The sequence below is a fragment of the Trichosurus vulpecula genome, chromosome 3 (genome assembly GCF_011100635.1).
Source record: "Trichosurus vulpecula isolate mTriVul1 chromosome 3, mTriVul1.pri, whole genome shotgun sequence".
NCBI classification, from domain to species: Eukaryota; Metazoa; Chordata; class Mammalia; order Diprotodontia; family Phalangeridae; genus Trichosurus; species Trichosurus vulpecula.
This window is the reverse complement of record NC_050575.1, coordinates 205,571,176-205,583,344: the sequence shown is the minus strand read 5'-3', so window position 1 is coordinate 205,583,344 and position 12,169 is coordinate 205,571,176. Positions and strand designations below refer to the sequence as shown.

Genomic DNA, 12,169 nt, shown 5'->3' with positions numbered 1-12,169 from the left:
AGTATGGACCTTCACTTTTCTTGCTGCTTACCTTGGGGATCCTCTCTAATTGAGCAATGTCTTTCTTACATTGTAGTGCCTACAACTGACTATGATACTGCTGATGTGCTTTGATCCACGCCAAGTAAAGCAGGACCAATCATCTTCTTAGTCTGGGAAACTAGGCCTCTGTTAATGAAGTCCAAGATTGCATTGGCTTTTGGGTTGCGGAATCAATCTGCTGACACCACGGAGCTTCCAGTACACTTGTATGTAACTAAGGAGGGATTAGAATCTGATCTTTTTGACTTGAGACCAGTTCCCCATCCCTTTTGTGAAGTTGCCTCTTTAATCTTTATATCCTTATTGAATGGGGAAAAAAAAAAGTAGTGAGGTAGTAGAAAGAGTCAGAGGAAGGAGAGAATGCTTGGGGAGGAAGAGGAAAGATTTTTCTCCACTTAAAAAGGGGTAAGAATGAACATTTTGATTGTTATTAACATTTTCTTATTGCAGCACCTAGCAGGAAGGGGGAAAAACCCCACATTTTTTCCTGTCGTTCCAGGTACCTTTTTTAAATCTGGTGAGAAGAGAAAGATCAAGTGACCTGTCGCTTTAAAACCCTGAGAGGTGGGAGGGGGAACCCATAGACTGTATGAGTGTTTGCCTGCAGGGGGTGCGTGGGGAGAGGACTAGGCTTGTCTCTAACTAGTTCCTTTAGCCAGATGAGCCAAGAAAAACAATCCTAGCCCCGGTGATCCAGAGAGAATAGGGGAGGTCAACTGAAGAGGCCTATCTCCTGCCCTCACCCAAAGCTGAAGAGTCTCTGTCTCTGTCTGTCTCTTTGTCTTTCTCTCTGCCTCTGGGACAACACATACCTCTACACTGGGAACCAAAATCCTTTCTTATTTTGACTTATTTTGTTGTGTTTTGGTTTTAGGGGAAAATATCCTACTTGTTTTTGGCAGGAAGGTGTTGAAGAGGTGACTCGTCATTAACTAAAATGTTGCTGTTTCTTAAATGCCAATGTACTTCAGTGGGAGATCCTTTGGGGATATTCTCTTGGGAAAGATTTGATCCCAAGAAAAGTGTTGGAGGATTTAGAGAGTAATCACTTTAGACTTGGTGTGGGGAGGGAGGAAGTAATAGGGGAAGACTTCAGTCTCTGAAGTTCAATCTGCAACCAGGAAACCAAAACCAGTTGGTTACTTCTAATGGAGGCAACTGGCCCACCAGTGATAACTAATGATAGGTGCCTGCCTATCCTGCTGCTCCCATCTGAGCCTTAATCTGGAGCTCTTGACATTGTGTATGGATATTAACAGAACACAAGGACACTCCCTTATTAATCTTCCCCTCATGCTCTGAGACCAACGCAAGACTTCACAAAAAAGGTAATATTTGGGTCTCAGTTTTATCAGAGACTGACAGGGGGTGGGGATGGCATTCCAAGTCAAGAAATTGGTTGACAAAGATATAGACTCTGGAAAGTATGAGGGCATATTCCAGAAACAGGGCATGAATAGCCCAGTTATAATCGGAGGTAGAGTAGGTGAAGTTGGAATAATAAACTGGGGCTAGGTTGGAAAAGGACAGTGGTCTACTTTCTGTTCCCTTTATGTGGCCATTCTATCTCTTTTTCTTTGCCCCGGTTGTGCTATACCCATGTCTAGAATGCATTCCCCTCTCAACTCTACTTCTTAGAATCCCAAGCTTTCTTCAAAGCTCAAGTACAACCTCCTATGGGAGGCCAATTTGATCTCCTCAGCTGTTAATACTCTTTTCCCCAGAAAATACTTTGTATCTTTGAATTTTATACTTACCTCTCTGTGCACATGTTATTTCCCTTCTAGCAGAATGTCACTGGTCTGTTGTGTTTTTGTCCTTGTATCCTCAGCATCTAGCACAGAATCTGGTACATGTAAGCCCGTAATAAATGTTTGTTAAGTGAATGAGTATTTATCTGTTAGGGAACCTGATAAAGTAAAGGTTTTGAATTGGGATTGAAGTGATCAGTGCTTTAGGAACAGTAATACTGCAGAGGGTGAATGGTAGCTTGAACCTGAGAGAGGCTGAAACCGCAGTTACTAATGGGGAAGCTATCAAGACAAGTGAGAGGGATGATGGGAAGGGGAAAAGAGAGGTCTGATTCTAGGGCTATGGTAGAGGTAGAAGTGATAGGATTTGGTGACTAATAAACTGGGAAAGGAAAAAGTTCAAAGTGGCCTTGAGCTTTCAACGTTGGGTGATATGAGCAGACATAAGACAGTCAAGAGAAAGATGAAAATGGGTTTGGGATGGGACTGGCAAGCTTGGTATTAGGCCTGTTGACCAGCAGGACTGGGTAATTTAAGGTGAGTTGAGGATATCCCCAAGTTTATCAGGGTGACTGATGTGGAAAAAAATGAGGTTATACATAATAGAATAGAATATTCCATTGTTATATTACATTATACTACATTATATGATATGATATGATATATTATAAAAAAGGTTATAAAAATAAGAAATATCCCATAGAGTAGATGACTGTTGAGCCATGAGTCTATGTAGCTCAGTAGCCTAGGTCCCTACAATAAGGAAGAGAAGGAACCAGGAACCATGACCAGAAAAAAAAAATGTTAAGCTCCTTCAGGCTAGAAACTGTTTCATTTTGGTCCTTTTTTTCCTCTAGTAGCTAGCACAAGGCCTGGCACATAGTGGATGGTTATTTATACATACATTCATTCAATCACTTATTCCACAAGCAATTGTCACACTCAATAAATTTATATAAATGGATATTGAATGAATGAAAGACCAAAGCCTCCACCTCCCCCCACTGCCAGCCCCACCCCCTAAGAGTTGCAATAGACCACAGACTCATCTAGAGCAACCTAAGCAGGGGTCCTCTTTCTGCCATCCCTGTCATTTAGCCTGTCTTTGAAGATCCAGAGTGAGGAAGAATAATGCTGCCTCCTGGGGCATGTCTCTAATCGTTTGGAAATTTTTCCTTTCGGCAAACCCAAATCTGTTTTGTCATAATTTCCATACAAGTTCCTAAATTCTGCTCTTTGGTCAAGCAAAATAAACAAGTCAATTCCCTCTTCCCCAAGGCAGCCCCTCAAGCGCCTTCCTAGAGAGTCACCTTGCTCAGTTTTGCTGATTGTTTTCTCTCCTTTTCTTCATTTTTTTTCTTTTTCCAACATCTCCTTATATGGATGGGCTCTCTGAGAAGAGAGAGGGAGGATACAGGGGAAATGGAGGTGATGTGAAAACAAAGCTATCTATAAAAGTTATTTTAAAAATAAATGCTCACAAACCATTCTTTTAATGATACCTCCTAGAATTTTGCCAGTAATTGAAGTCAAGCTCACTAGCTTATTATTTTTACATTACGTCTTCTCTTTTTTGAAAATTGGGATAAAGTTTGCTTCTTCTTCAGGCCAGTTTCACCTTTCCTGTTTTCTGTGCTCTTTCTTTTCTTAAATGTTGGGTTGGTTTTTTTTTTAAGGCTTTTCTCTTATATCCAATGACTCCCTTCACACCAATAGAACTATCCCTTGTTATGAGTAAACATAGTCAAGGAAAGCAAAGTAAGACTTTGGCCATATTTGAAAATGTACGCCCCATGAGTTTACTACTTCTCTCCTGAGAGGAGCCTCCATGATCTTTTTTTTTTTCCAAGTAAGTAAGAAATATAGAATGCTTCACAAATTTGCCTGTCACCCTTGCACACAGACCATGCTAATCTCTATTGTTCCAGTTTTAGTATGTTGTTGTTCAGTCGGTTCAGTCATATCCACCTCTTTGTGACCCCATTTGGGTAGTGGTTGTTTTTTTGGCAAAGATTCTGGAGCGGTTTCCATTTCCTTCTCCAGTTTGTTTTTACAGATAAGGAGACTGAGGCAAATAGAGTTAAGGGACTTTCGAAGAAGGGTCACACAGCTAGTTAAGTGTTTGAGGCCAGATTTGAACTCAGGAAAATGAATCCTCCTGACTCTCGGCCTGGCACTCTAGCCACTGTGCTACCTGGCTGCCCTACCAGTTCTCGTATATGAACTGCCAAAACAAACACTCTCCATAATCTTTCAAAGATCACAGAATAACTTCAGACCCTTAGTAAGCAACCTTGATAGATAAAGGTACCTCTCCATTGCCCCTTCTCCAGAAGGGCTTGGTGACCAAGCTACAGATTTTTGTTATAAAGCAGGAAGAAGAGGACATCCCAGAAAGGATGAGGTGCCAGGCCATCATAAGGTAATGTTCCTCATACATGACACCCATCTTCTGTCTCTGGGCCTTTGTCAAGACTGTCCCCCATGCCCAGCACATACTACTTCTGCTTCTTAGAATCCCTAGTTTCCTTCAAAGATCAGCTCAAGTACCATGTCCAACATACCTTTCTTGTTTCTCCTGGCTGTTACTACATCCCCCGACCTCTGTCATACTGCCCCTGACTTTGTATTAATGTATTTTATATGTACTTATCTATGTACATGTTTCCCTCAATAGAATGTAAGATCCTTTAGGGCAGGGATTGATTTGTTTTTGCTTCTGTATCCCTCTTCCCTTGGATTATGACTGGCACATAGTGGGCTTGTTGACAGAACGAAATTATTAAGGACTTTAGCTAAAGAGGGTGGTGGTGATGGGAAAGGGGAAAGAGCCTGTTTCTAGAGCTATGCATAGAGGTAGAATTGATATGATTTAGTGACTAACGGAATGGGAAAGGCAAGAGTTCAAGGTGGCTCTAAGCTTTCAGGGTCTCAGTTTACCTTCCTGGTCCTCCTCCTGTGGTCATGCTTACAGAGAGAAGGGGAGAACTTCGAAGAAATAAGGCAGATTTCCTCCGTCTCCAAATTATTTTGTATTTCTCCTTGTTGGGAAGGACCAACTCATTTTTATTTCTTGTCTTTGTATCCACCTAGTGTAATGCCTTCCACATAATAGGTCCCTAATAAATGTTTATAGAATTGAAGTTCCCTATCCTCCTACAAGAGCAGACAGGTGGCACAGTGGATAGAGTGCCTGGGCCTAGAGTAAAGAAGACTCACCTTCCTGAGTTCAAATCTGGCCTCCAACACTTACTTGCTGTGCGATCCTGGGCAAGTCACTTAACCCTGTTTGCATCATCCCTAATAGGAGACATGACTGAAAAACTCCTGATCAACAACAATCCTCCCACAAGGCAGAAGAAAAATACCCAGAAGGTTGGCAAAGTTAGCTGAGGCCTCTGGATCCTCCGGACTTGACTTCACCTTCAAATGCTGATAGTGCTGCCTCATTCAGAAATGAGATAAGGGATGACTTACCCATGCCTAAGGCTTCCAACCTTTCAGGTGACTCCCAGGCTTTGTATCTCCGGAGGTTCGGCTTATCATTCCAGCTCTAAGGCTTATTTCTGCTAGTAAGTGAAACCTTATTTAATACATATGTTCCCATTAAAAAAAAAAACAAAACACAACTCTCTGAGGTGGAGAATTCTCCTTGTTTTCCAGATGAGGAAGCTGAGTGTGAGAAAAGTGAAAGTACTTACCTACCGTCCCTACAAGATCCCAGTCCTCCAGCCTCCAAACTCAGTTTTCTTGCTAATATAGTGACAATCCTTTCAGATTATTTGAACCCCAATAATATCCAAAGCCTCCAAACTGCTTTTGCTCTGCTTTAAAAACACCCTTTCTGTGGAAGCAACTTCAAAGGTCACATAAGATTGACAAGGGGTATCTTTCCTGTTGGTGACAGGATGTCTGCCACCAGAAGTGGGATTTCTCTTATCTTGATATTCTAGGGCCATTTGCATCTTGGGATCATAAACTCTAAGTGATACTACCTTGTCAATTGTCTTGTCCAACTAAGAACTTCCTTTCTTATGATATGGTGATCATAAACTGGAGTTTGGATTGTTACTTAAACCTGGTCTGTCTTCTTTTAGTCAATCAGAAGTTTGCTTCTGATTCCATGATCATGTATCTGCTAGCTTTAAGGGAATAAACAATATGAATTATATATCACCTAGCCTGTTCGACTCCTTTAACCAAGGCTTCAGGTCACCAACTGCTAACGATACCATCTTTTAGAAGAAAGTTTTATTAGTACCTTTTGGTTTTGCTTCATTATCGTTTCTGAATACACTTCCCTATCCCTCATCCACACCATAAAATTTCCAATATAATAATTAATTTTTCAACACAAAACCACCAACAGTGACCTGGTTTAACAGTATTTATACAAACATTCCACACCCATAGTTCCTCACTTCTCCAAATAAAAAAGGAAGGTTAAATTCCTCATCTCTAAGGGGGGATGGGGCAAGATTGGTCATTACAGTTACTGAGCGTCTGGCTTTGGTTTTACATAAAGATATGCTCATTTGGATTTGAGCAAAACTGAAAGTTGGAAGTAGTAAAAGACAGAAACATCTAAATATAAAAGGGAAGCGCAGATGGGGATGGGAAGGAAGTACTCCATCACACACAAAGGGTCAGAGACTTGATTAGCTCAATTGCATATAAAAAGGCCTGCAAAGACAGTGAATTTGCTTGTAGGGCATAGATGGCTTCCATACCTTTGTCCCATCCTTCCCTACCCCCCACACTCATCAGCATAAGACCTCAACCTGGTAATTCTGGAAAGTGTACATAAGTGGAGGATCACCTTAAGGGTGGAATCTTTCACTGAAGTAGGTTACTTTGAACCTAGAAGAACTGTGGAACTGAAGAGGCTAGACATCTCCCCACTTCCTGCCTAGAGTCAAAAGGTATGAGGCTTTTTTTTTTAATCATTCCTAGGCTAAGAGTCACTGTCTTTGCTGAAAAAAGCTGAGCCAGAGGCTGGATGTGGTGAAGCCTGCCACTGCTCATAGAACAATGAGTGAGCCTGAAGAATCTAGCAGATTTACCCATACAGTGCCAGAGATGAACACTGTGGAAACATCAGTAGCTGAGCTTTCTCTGAGTTGAAACTCTTCAGAAGCACTTCTGAAAAAGTCATATATATAGTTAATAAGAAAGACAAATTGGCTTATATGGCATGCCCAGAATAAAGATGTAGAAGTCCAATCCCGAATGTTCCCAAACTTCCCAGCATCCACTTTTTAATTTTAGCTATGTCAGATTTTTTTCTCGCTGGAAAAATGCATTCATTTTTAAATAGAAGACAAATAACAAATAAAATCAGTCTTAGAGGAGAACAGTACTCCTAGAGACCAAAGCTATTTCCTTTGGTCAAAGGCTATGTGTAGGTCAAGGGTGATGACTTCAGATATCATACTGATAGTTCCAGGACACAGCAGACTGTGAAATCCCAGAAGTTCCTTTTAGTACTAATGGGTTTGGGGATGTGGGATTAAATTCTCCACTGCAAAGATCTGCTCCTTATATGAAGCCCGACCCATTCCTGCAATAGCCGATTGGTTGAGCAGCCTGTCTAAATTAGCCCAGCAGCCAGATTGACTCAACCATCACTGATATCTTGCCCCACATTTTACTTCTTGTGGACTCTCCAGAAAAAGAAAGGATAGCTGAGTCTGGTAAGGGGTTAGGTTTGGGGTATATTCAGAAGTGACTGTGAAATAAAAACAAAAAAGACAACTTGCTCAATAGTAGATTGACTCACCCATTACTAAAAGAAGGAAGCCAACATTTATTAAGTGCCTACTGTGTGCAAGGCAGTGTGCTAAGCTTTTTACAAGTATTATCTCATTTGATTCTCACAATGACTCTGGAAGGGAGGTGCTTTTATTATCACCATTTTATAGTCCAGGAAACTGAGGCAGATAGATTAAGTGACTTGCCCAAGGTCACACAGCAAATAAGTATTTAACTTTGAACCCAGGTCTGTCTCCTTGATTTTAGAACCAGAGCCCTATCCTTTGTGCCACCTTGCTGCATCACCAAACCCTTAGCCCATGAAGAACTTCATGTGCACTCTTCAGAGAAAGAAAGGGCATTGAAACTCTATTGTTTCAGAATTGTGAGTTGCCTTGGTCATGTGTGTTACCTACACGCATACTTCCTTACCATTGTACTTTAAATCCGTGCTCACATTCCTGGATTCTGCATAATTTTGTGGGATAATGCCCCAGGTTTTGGGGGGAAAGCTTTGTTCTTTTTTATGCCATATTAGTAAATATATTTTCTAAAAAGCTAGTTAAGTCTACTTGCTGATTGTTAAGAGGAAGCACACTAGTGGTAGCTTCGAAGGTACAGTATTAGGAGGATAGTCACCCACAGGGTTATCCTTGGCAGCTGAGGCAGCAATCACCCAGAGGGGTGGGGACCTAACCTGCCAGGGCAAGTTGTAAGGGAGCCCAGAGTAGGTGCTATATTTAATTATTCTTTGAATTTTCCATATTGTCATCGGGTATTTTGTTCTACTAGTTCTGCTTACATCACTGTATAGTCTTACAAGTCTTCCCACGTTTCTCTGAATTGCTAATATTTGTCATTTCCTACAGTAATATTCCATTCCATTCACACACCACAGTTTGTTCGGCCATTCCTTAATATACACAATGTACTCTTCAAGGAACTGTGTATCTCAAGGACCTACACTCCTAGCATTGTGCCTGGCATACAGTAAGCACTTAATAAATGCTTGTTAATGGGTGACAGAGATAGAGGAGTTTCAGAGGAGGAAGGAAAGGGAATCATAGAATAGCTGAACAGCCAGGAGACCCAGTCTATGGGATCTTCTCCTTTCTTCTCTGTGGCTGAGAGCTATATGCCAGTTTCTCCGTTGAGGGAATTTAGGGTCTAATTTGCAGTGGTTCTCAAACCTTTTTTTTTGGTTAATGTCACATTATTATTAGTCTTTTCTGTGAAGAAATGGCACATCATGGGAAAATCTTTAGACTTGTGTAGGTGTTATTGCAAACATAAGCTCGGCGAATACGGTTGTTAAGTGTCATCCAGTTCTCAGCACAGTGCTTTGCTACAGCACACCCTTTGGGTACCACTGACTCTTGTTGGAGAGAGGACACAGAAGTGAAGAGAGCTCATAGGATGTATTGCAGTGTGCCATACAGCCTAGATGGATGGAACAGATGGGAAATCTCAAAGTAGGAAGAAGTGATTAGGTTCAGAGTGGTCAGAGAAAATTTCTAGGGAGGACTTTGCGTTGGGTCTTTGAGGATGGATGGGATTTTAAGTGTGTAGAAAGGAGTGTCCTGTTGCTGCCTCCAAATCAATTTGAACAAAACTCAGCTCATCTTCCCCCAGTTCTAATAAAGTAAATAACTCATTCTGTCGTTCTGGGATCTGTGTAGAGTGGTAGGGAAGAGATGCCAGAGACAACCAATGGAAAGAAATGAAGGCAGGAAGTTGTCAGGGGTGTCCAGCAGAAAGTCAGACAGAAATACAGGCGGACCACCTGGAAGTGAGCATGTGGCAGAAGTTCAGGCAGTAAGCAAGCTTCAGGGAAGTGTTATTAATAGGTAGCAGAACCCTAGTTGTTGGGACTGACGTTTAAGACTAGGATTCCAGGCCTTCCACAGACTTTGTGGGGTAGGGGCAAAGGACAGGAAGAGATGTCAGAAGTTATAATAGTAATAACAGCATTTCTGTAGTGTCTAATATGCTGGGCACTGTGCTTTACAAATATTACCAGTGCTCTATTTATTGCAAACGGATTCAAATTTATAGAAATGAGAGTCTTTTACTATTTGATAAATGGTCAAAGGATATGATTAGGCAGTTTCCAAAGGAAGAAATTCAATAGCTATGTAACAGAATGCTCCAGATCACCTTCCCTCTTAATTATTTCCTATTTATCCTGTATGTAGCTTGCTTTTTATATATTTGTTTGCATAATGTCTCCTTTATTACATTGTAAATTCCTCTTTGGAATCCCCAGCATTTAGCATAGTGCCTGGTACATAGTAGTCACTTAATAAGCCTTGATTGAAGTGGAGAAATTTGAATTAAAGCTACTCTGAAATTTGATCTCAGATTGGCAAAGTTGACAAGGAAAATGACCAGTGTTGGAAGGGCTACAGGAAACATTAATGCACTGTTAGTAGGGCTGTGAATGGATCTAGCCATTGTGGGGGGGTTATTGGAGAAATTCTAAGTGCTGAAGGCCAGGCCAGGGAAAATTAGTTGAAGGAATTGGGAATGTTAAGCTTGGAAACTTGGGGTGCTAGGGTTGGATCATTCCAGCTGTCTTCCAAAACAAAGAGAGACGGATGGTAGTTACAGAGAAGCTGGATTTATAAAAACTTCCCATCAATTACAGTCAAGGGAAATGGACTGCTCTTGGAAGTAGTGGGGCTTTCTCTTTCAATCCTCTCATTTTATAGAGAAATGAGCTAGAGAGGTTAAGGGACTTGTCAAAGCTGACTCAGGCAATAAATAAGAAGCAGAGTCAGGATTCATACTCAGGTCCTCAGACTCGAGATTCAGTGCTCGGCCCACATCATACTGCCACTCCCAAATGCTAAATTTAAATATGATACTTCAGATATTGGACCTGTAGGTGACACGGTGGATAGGATGCTGGGCCTGGAGTCAGGAAGACCTGGCTTCAAATTCAGCCCAAATCCACTAGCTGTGTGAACACTGGCAAGTCACTTAACCCCTCTGCCTTGTTTCTTCAACTGCACCTGCCTCAAAGGGTTGTGAGGATTAAATGAGATATTTGTAAAACACATAGCACAGTGCCTGGCACAGAATAGGAATTACATAAATGCTTATTCCCTTCCCTTCCTCGCGTGCCACCCCCCAAGTAATCGGCAGAGGAGATGATGTGCAGACTATGGGTTTAGCGTCTAACTAGCTGTCATTCACCTTCCTGTGGGCAGGCCGGTCTCCCCAGCCAGACTTCAGGCCCACAAGGACAGAGCCCTGCATTCCACAGGGGGCTCCTGTACACAACAGGAACCAATGTTTATTAATAATGTTGATAATGTCCTAGGATTTATCGGCAGATCAGAAAAGGCTTTAATTCTGATCTGGGCTATACAGCGAGTTTCAGTGCTTTTGCTTCTCATTTCTTTTAAATAAGAACTAAGATCCTGACCTGAGAGGTGAGGAAGGAGGGAAGAAAATAGCTATTCTTAGATGCCTCGCAGCTACAATAGAGGTGACTCAAGACTTGTGTGGGGGTGGGGAATAAATACTACTATATTCATGAAGATGAAGAAAATGAGGGAGGGAATAGTAGGTGAGCCCCAGCAAGACACTGCCTTCTCTACTGTTTCTTAGTCAGTAAATTCCCATAGGATACCCACCCACACAGGTGGGAACAGAAAGACAAGAGAACAGTTGAGAAAGGGTGGGAAGAAAATCCACTGGGATTGTTAATTCTGGATTAAAATCCACTGAGGGGTAGGGTGGGCATGGTTGTGGCCTGAAGATATTTGTAATCTGGTCTAAGAATATTCAGAAGGAGCTAGCCCAGTGACTAGAAAAGCCCATTAGACATTAGACTAGAAATTTAACCACCCACCACTGACTACACATAGTCCATTAGATTGTTTGCTCCTTGAGACCAAAGACATCCTTTTAGCTTTCTTAGTATCCCCGTCTTTAGCACTGTGCTTGGCACATGATGTTTATATTTATTGACTGACACAGGGACAGGAGATATTGAGGGAGCGATCTACACACCGAGAATTAAGAGACTGAAATGCAGAAGTGGGAATATGCCTGAGATCTAGAAAAGCTATGTGCAATCAAGATCTGTAGTTTCATGAAGTCCTTTTTTTCCCCTTGTTCTACTACCTATATAGAAATGCTAATTTTATTTGGCGTTTAAGTTCAGGATTTCAAAAAATAGAGAAGAAACACATTTGGATTTGCCGGCTTGAGAAAAATGAACTCTGAATGTCATGAAGCCCTCTCCCAACAAGGACATCAATCAAAGTTTGGCTAATTGAGATGCTGGTTCAGAAAAGCAGCAGCACTCAACTTACTTCTGGAAGGAAAAAGTTGATTACCAATCATTTGGTTCCTTCAAGTCCTCACAAGTTCTTTTAAAAAACATCTTTGTCTCAACCATGCCCCAGTATGCACAACACGCCCTGTCAGGCCTCTTCCCACCCCATGGTGGTGCCTCCTCTCTACTCGCATTGCTCCATTAGACAGCTTCCTAGTGCACCCATGGCCTGATATTTCCATCATAATCCATGCCAAGGGAGCAGTTTTAAGATACTATTTAATGGGCAACAGCTCCATCAAGGAGGCCTGTCCATCTTCAGGCTCTTGCATAGGAA

General features: G+C 41.7%; 1 pseudogene; it reads right to left on the bottom strand.

Annotated features, from left to right (window-relative positions):
• Positions 1-3,649: 3,649 nt before the first annotated feature.
• On the bottom strand, positions 3,650-3,741 carry LOC118845162 (annotated as a pseudogene).
• Positions 3,742-12,169: the final 8,428 nt, after the last annotated feature.